Source organism: Gopherus flavomarginatus, chromosome 1 (genome assembly GCF_025201925.1).
Source record: "Gopherus flavomarginatus isolate rGopFla2 chromosome 1, rGopFla2.mat.asm, whole genome shotgun sequence".
NCBI classification, from domain to species: Eukaryota; Metazoa; Chordata; order Testudines; family Testudinidae; genus Gopherus; species Gopherus flavomarginatus.
Window position 1 is genome coordinate 301,691,708 of NC_066617.1, and position 8,492 is coordinate 301,700,199.

Genomic DNA, 8,492 nt, shown 5'->3' on the forward strand with positions numbered 1-8,492 from the left:
TTTCACAAAGTTAAACCCCTTTTTACTCAGGATTAAGCACTGACAGAGCGTATGGAATGCCATTAGATGCTTTGAGTCTGTAAGAGTGTCCACTGAACTTTGTCTCTCTGCAAAGACATTTTTGCATCCATAAGTGAGTTATGGTGATACATGCCACATGAGGTGGGCAGTTAAATTCTTAGTGCAGCTCAGTCAGAAGCCAATGTGTAAGGACAGTATTTAATATCGACTGCCCAACTATGAAATCTGATTGCTGTGGATAATTACAGGTGTGTTAAAGAACGGTTACATAACCAAGCAGAACATGAACAAAGACCTTTCCAGGAACTGATAACAGTAAGATCATCCCGTAGTTGTCACACTTGATATAAGATACTTTGGTCTTCTACGGGGACACATGATGCCATCTTTCTATTGTGCTGATACTTTGCCTGATGCCTGCAATTTTAAGAACAGTTGATGCAGGTAAATGCTCACTAGTTCCAATAAACTTTTGAGCACCTCTGGTAGAATACTATGAGGTCCAGCAGCACATTCATTCTATGACTTTTGGATGATCTTTCACAACTTCAGGTGACAGAATATCAGTGTTCTTCCCTGTGTCTGCAGACACACACACACACACACACACACACACACACACACACACACACACACACACATACACACACACACAGAGTAAAATTATTATTCTTTCCAACTTCACCCCAGATTTTCTTGAGATGCTTATCATCTGTGCATAATAACTTTTCTTCATAGTAGTTTCCAAACATGGTGATAACCAGCTTTCCCTCAACCAGTGCAGGAATAAGACCACATTCTAGGACACTGATTCTCAACCTCAAGGTCTTGACTACTCTGCCTGTCCCATATGCTAAATGGGAATAGATCCCAGACAGAGAGAATTTCAGATTGAGAGAAACAGGTCTATAAAGGCAAACCTAATATTTGGAATAGCTGGTGTTAAAATAATCTTGTTTTTATGAATCACAAGGTGTACAGCAAACAGCATGAGCTGACTTTTGTGTATATATATATTTCAAATCTTGTGTTACTTTAAAAAACTTAAAACCTGGCACATATTTTTACCTGTAATGATTGTTGTGCCTTTTATCTTAACCAGCCAGTTAGTCTCCATTGTCAGAGAAAATAATGTCCAACATTCCTCAAAGAAAAAGCACATCAAACTCGGGGCATTTTCATGTGATGTTTTCAGTCAACTGCATTTTGCAAGTCAGCACAGATTCACCTCAACTCTAAATTGCATCATTTTAAATTAGCATCAGCTCAAAAGATGTTCCTGACTGAGGTTCAATATCATTCTGAATGACTGTGTATTAATACCAACAAAGGAGATAAGAACAATAGCTATTCTGAGTAATGTTCTATGTGTCAGAGTGAAATAGCGCTAAATTGCTGAAATCTTAGAGGTGTTAAATCTGAATAGTTAAGGACAGCTTGTCTTCATGTAAAATAAGGGCCTACTCCTGGGATTATTTCCTAACAAAAACAATCCTTACTTAGTTTCACTGTTGTACTCTGGCATGGACAAGGCACGATGCAACATTTACATTAAACGCTCGTGTCATAGTATAATTCCCAGCCCTGGACCTTAGCGTCCAGGATATGGGTACTAGCCTAAGTCCTCTAAGCCTAATTACAAGCTTAGATTCTGTAGCGCTGCCACCAATCAGGAATTCCAGGGCCTGATACCCTCTGGTCCCCCCAAAACCTTCCCTGGGGACCCCCAAGACCCAGATTCCTTGAGTCTCACAACAAAGGGGAATGAACCATTTCCCTTCCCCCTCCTTTCTTCCTCCCAGCTCTTTCCCGCCCTGGAGACCACTGTGATTCAATTCCTTGAATCACCACACTGAGAGGAAGGTTACCTTCCCCCTCCCTTCTTCCCTGGAGAGAGATACAGAGATAAACGCAGAGAGCAGGTTTTTCTTCCCTCCTCCTTTTCCTTTCTCCCACCAATTCCCTGGTGAGTGCAGACTCCCTTCCCTGGAGTCTTACAAAAGATAATCAAAAAATCAATTAGATTCTAAGAAAAAAAAGGAAAACTTTAATAAAGAGGGAAAAACATAAAAATTGTCTCTGTAATCAAGATGAAATATTACAGGGTCTTTCTAGCTTATAGACAATAGAAAGAAGCTTTCTCCAGCAGAAACACAATTTAAGCTACTTCCAGCAAGTACACATCTACGAATAAAGAAAAACAAGTTAAAAGACTATAACCGCCTTTTTACTTACTTACTATTCTGAATAGACAAGAGACTGTAGCAGGGAGATTGGCAGAAACCTGGTTGCACCTCTAGTCCCGTCCAGGACCCAGAGAGAACAAAGCCAAACCCAAAAACACAAAAAAAGTTTTCCCTCCACCGAGGTTTGAAAGTATCTTGTCTCCTGATTGGTCCTCTGGTCAGGTGTTGCCGGTCACTGTTTGTTAACCCTTTACAGGTGAAAGAGACATTAACCCTTAGCTACCTGTTTATGACAGCTCGTAGGACATTAGTAATCCATGCACCCCTCTATACAGGACTGAATTTCAGCTAAGACTAGTTACAATGAAGTCAATGAGACTAACCATGTCAGAAAGGAGTTCTAGTGTGAGCATTACAGGTCCGTGTCATGGGTTCCTTTCTCCCACTGTCTGCCATAAGAAAATATTCCTGCAGGCAAATTATTGGAAGAGAATTGCTATGGTGATATCTGCAGTTATGCAATCTGCCAGAGACTTATGTTCAAACTGTTATGGATATGTATTAGGATAGCAGAAAAGTAGAGAGAAGCAACTGCAGGTACAGTGAGTCATTCACTGAAAGTGAAGGTCTCCATGAGGGATAAACCTTAAGCCCATTCCGATTTGTGATTGATACCACAACATAGGAGATCAGGGGAAAAGCTCCATGGAACACACTTTATGTTGATGATGTTATGTTGTGCCATGAAGCTAAATATCAACTGGAAAGGGACCTAGAACTACTCTGGGCTACATTAGAAGAAAATGGCTTCTGACTCAGGCAACAAAAGATGGAATGTGCAAATACAACACAGCCTATGTGAGAGTGGGTTAAAACTCCAACATAAATGTTTCGCACACTTTTTATATTATATTATGACCAATTGTCAAGGTCAAAAATGGGACAAGCCATAGTTTTGTCAAGGTAAAGGGGTCAAAATTTTAGTTTGAAAAAGGAAACAACATGGTACACATTCAAATGAATAGTAAACAGTTTGTCATGGGAAGCTGTAGGAAGAGTGAAATAAATATCCTTTATTTTACAATGTATATGTTTATAACCATTTGCTAGTATAACTATGTTAGAAGTTATTAAAATATACTGCTCTTAACTGAACATACATAAAGCTACATTTGTAAAAACTGTGGAAGAGTCTTCCTCAGTAGCCAGCTGATAAAGACCATGAATTTATTTTTTTTTTGCACGGGGGGAGTAAAAATGCCATATTATTGTCACAGAAGCCATGGTTGTGACACATTTACTAATAGTTATTCTATGCTCTTTTACATGTCACAAGGGATATTTACCTATTTGTTTTGATATATGCAAATGGAAAACTCTTTGGGGTAGAACCTCAGCAGGTGTACATTAGAAGAGCTCCTTTGACTGTATTCTTCTTCTCTTATGTGGTATCTTGAATATTTAATTATTTTAAAAGTTTTGAATTTCTAATTACAATATTTTAAGATCCTATTTTTTCCCTCTGGGGGAAAAAATAAACTATCAAGAAAAGTGTGGATCTCTGGATTTTTTGGGTGTTGGCTGTTTTCAATTTTAGCCCTTCTGTATATGAAAGTAAAATACCTTGGGAACAAATTACCATGTAGTAGAAAAACAGTAGTACAGTTGTGATAAATGCTGGTTGCAGAATAACAATCAATAGTTTAAAGCAGCCATTTATTAGAGCAAAGCTAATGTTTTAACTTGAAGTATTGGGTTTAGGAAACTGAAAACAATAACTTGTCATTTTCAAAAAGAGTTGTAACATGATAAATAGTCAGAAAACCCCCCACCGCCTCAATCATCACCATTGCCTGCCAAAAGCATAATTTGTCAGTGTCACTACTATCCTCGGGGAGTGACTAAGGAAATGATGCTCACAGATATCCTAGAGAACTGATGTCTGATGACAAATAGTTGAGGGTTTCTTTTTAACAAATCACTCTGAAGATATTACTAAATATTAGTAGTTAATAGCCTCATATATGAATATGGTACGGTGTATCTCTTCACTGTTTTTATTTACCTTGTTCTGCTCCTGTAGGATTCCTCTAAAAATCAGCTTGAACTATATCTTCATATTCTTCTCTCAACCCTCCTCTGCACCATTTGGGTAATATCCCTCAAAATAAAAAAATATATACATGTGGCTATATAAGTGTAGATGTGTGTAAATAGATGTTAAAGCTTGGTCAAGCACTGAGAAATAAAATCCACCATTCATATTTTTTTAACTAAACAGCAAAATATCTGTTCCTGATTCTTTATTAAAGAGATTTTTGTGTTTTCAGATGTAGTGTTGACATGTATTGTATGAAGAATAATATATACTGCATATACTAGAATAAGAGTTCACTTTTATGTTTTATGTAATATGGTACATGAAGGATAGATTCCTGAACTTTAGATGACTACTTAATCTATAATACATCATAGTCCAAAAAAGAAGTCTATATTCTTCACTTTCTTCAAAAAATAGGTAAGACTGAATAGGTCTGAAGCATTACAAACAAACAAACAGATTATGAAACTGACTTTTGGGAATCTAAAATTCACTATCTGTCTACAAAATGATTATAAATATAAAGAAAATGACACACCACATTTTTCCACACTGCACCATTAATGTGCAATGCCACTTGTAATAGTGGTTCTTAACTATGGGAACACATGTCCATAACTGCAACCACCAACTCATTTCATGTACAGCTCTGAACAGCTGTCAGATAATCACTACTAGTCCGTTTCAACTGGTGTCCTGGAGGTTCCGTAGCACATTACAATCTCCTGAGTTAACTAGTCCCCAAAAACAAAATGCTAAACCCACTTATAATAGGACACTTTTTATAAAGCAGCACACTGAAATCTGTTAGAGACACAAATGTTGTATGGTAAATTCAAGTGGAAATAAAATACTCTTTATTAGATAGATACAAGAGATACTAGATGATTAGGAGTTAATTATTATTCTGATATAGTGAAATATGAAATAGTCAAACAGAAAGCACATTTAGTAATTTAGAGAAAATAATATGATTTACATCGTCTTGTCTTTATTCGAATTTTACATTACGAGATGATGACTGGAGAAATTGTGAATGAGGGACACTACTGAGAGATCAGAAAGAATGAGCGAGAAAGAAAGAATACACAAATTTTTTTTTATGCATTTACCATTTTCTGTTTAATTTGATTAGATTGTGTGTTATGTTACAAACCACTAATCTCTCTGTCCCTGCCCGCAGGTATATGGGATCTTGGGGAGCAATTACCACACAGGTGAGGTGCCAATTAATTTCTTTATTAAAGGAAAAAGGAAGTGGTGGGAATTTAACAATGAAATACAATGGGATGGGGTGTATAGGGTGTTTACAGTAGACAATAATGGGGGGGTTCTTATTGAACAGCGTAGGGAGTTCTAACAGTGAGGTGCAGTAAGTGGGGTTCAGCACAATGGGATACAGTACAGTTAATAGGCAACTCAACTTTATATAGGAACAACTCTAGATACAGTGTGGAATGCAAAATGTACCAAAAAGAAATGCAAAGTAAAATGGTAGCTTCTATATGAAATGGTCAACAATCTCAGATAGAATGTATTAAGTGGTTAATGGCTATATATACAATGTAACACAGTGGCATCAATGCAAATACAAAGTATATTAGAAAAGTGGAGGCGACCAATGGGGTGTTATAACCCCAAGTAAAATGTGAATCACAGTGCAATGATACAATATGGGTGATAAGTGAAATTATGCAATGTAACAGCATAAAAGAAAATTAATGAGTTAATTTGTGAGATTGTAATAGCAGATAATCTGCGAGAGTGTACCTAAAGGCTGAGTCAAGAAACAGGAGTGGGGAGGGGAGTGAATGATCAGTGGCAACTGATGAGAGAAGAGTGCAGCTGCAAGCAGGAGAGACTCTGAAGCCCTGCGAGGTGAAGCCCAGAGCAGTCTTCAGGAGCCTGCGGGCTGGACGTACGGGAGACAAGAGCAGCTGGAACGCACTTAAGGGGAGTCTGGGAGCAGCAAGAGGGGAGGGCGCTGAACGTGCAAGCGATGGGAAGGCACGTGGAGAATGAGGGAGATGGCTGAGGGAAGAAGCAGGTTGCAGCAGCAGAGAGCACTTCAGGGAAGTTGCGGAGCAGCAGGGTGAAGACAAACGGAGCAGTGTGATGGTGATCTTCGGTAGGGGAGAGGCAGCGGAGAAGCGGGAGCACGAACACAGGGGATACAGGGAGAGGCAGCAGAGAGGTGTAAGGAAGAGCTGGAGGGACACCCAAAAAAAAAAAAAGAAGAGAAGCGGCAAAGGGTTTCGGAAGTTACACAGGGGGAGAAACAGCAAGGGGTTACAACAGGGAGACACGGGGAAGTACACAGAGGGGGAGATTGGAGCGGAGGAAAAACAGACATGGGAAAGTTCAGGGAGAGATAGGGACAGCGGGAAGACGAATTCAAACAGCAAAAAACCTTATCTATCCTCTAACTAAATCAAATTTATATAAAATGACAAGCAGCTTATACAAAGTAACAAAACAGGTACAGAATACAACCAGGCAATGGCTTTTTTAAATCTATCTTAACCAACGACTAGGCAAAACAACAAATATCACAATTCTAAGCAAACTATAATAAGCAACTATATGGAGCAACAAAACAGCAACTATAGCAAGGCAGGTGAAACTTACAAGCGCTACAATCTTAGCAAACTATGACTTATTAAACTAAAAAGCAAAACCTATGGTGCACCTTATGCTATGGGGAAGTCATAGAGGGCAGAGTAGTATGTGTCCAGGATACAGCTCCCAAGGCAGCTCCCCAAGGAAGCCAAGGGATGGTGGCTGCAGCAGTTGATACAGCTGAAAGCAGTGAGCCCCGAAGCAAAGCCCACAGGAGCCGAGCTTAGCGGCGGCACAAACTTATTTTTAGTGGCAAAGCGCTGTGGAGTTTAAGAAAGGTTTTAAGACACAGACCAAGGTTTAGCTTGAGTCTGTGTGCTGGGGAAACAGAGCCAGCAGCTAAAATAATAAAATAAAAGTATAGAAAGTTTCACAGAGGGATTCTTACCAGTCCCCAAGGTAGTAGCAAAGGCAGAAGCAGCAACAACATCAGAAGAAGCAAGGAGGGCTCGGGTATGGTCTCGATAATCAAGAGATCTCTCAGGCAGCAATTCATTCTTCATGGGGGGTGGGGTTAAAAAACGTGGTACGCTCAAAAATAAAACAAGAGTGGAGAAAGGACCCCCTGGCTGATCAAACCAGGCAGCAATGCAGGAACCTTTCTGATGTTTTTTTTAAAAAGCCTGTTTTTAAAGGCAGATTCAGGCAGTTTCCCACCAGTAATCCTGATAGGCTCCCTCTGTCACAGGGGAGGAGACACAGGGAAAAACTGCAGGTGAGCACAGAGAGGTGCCTCGGCAGAGTCCTGAACAATAGGTGTGAGTTCACACCTCAGGACTCAAAAGCACATGAGGCCTATGACTCATGCCCAGGATCTTAAAAAACACATTAGGTCTTGCAGCTCTGGACATTGCCTACCCTACACAAAGCCCAGGTTTAACAAGGTGATAACAGGACCAACCCTTTGAACAGGGCAGTGGTCCCACTTAGCACACAGCACAAGTGGCTATCCCTCTGAGAAGGGCAATGGCTCTTGGTAAACAGCTTAAGGGGCCCTCCCTTTGAGAAGGGCAGTGGCCCTGGTAAACAACTTGGCAGCCAGGGAGGGGCAGCCACAGAAGGAGAACAAAAACAAAATGGAGTATGGGGACAGCTGTAAGAAACAAAATGGAGTAGGGGGATAGCTGTAACAGACACTCTCTGGCCCATATCAGCCAATTTTTTTTCTCAGTTACACTGATGTAAATCCAATGTAACTCCACTGACTTCATTAGAGTTATTCAGGATATAGGGCTACTTTGAACAAAAATTAGTTTAGGTCAGAGCACACTTGTGTTTAGTTTTGTCTTTTGCAGAATTAGAAACTAATGTTAAGCGACTTAGATGGGCTTATGCTAGCAAGGTTATAAAAAAAATTCCTTATTTCCTGTAGGTGGAGTGGCTGAGTAGGTGGATATGGCAACATTTTTAGGACTGGCTTAGCACAACAGAAAGAGTTAACCTGAAACTATCCATACCTACAAAAACTACTACTGAAAATTGTGTTCAAGGGTAGCAAATGCATGGTAAAATCACAAGTCTACAAAGATCTGAACTACTCTGTTACCAGTTAATACAGTTTCCAG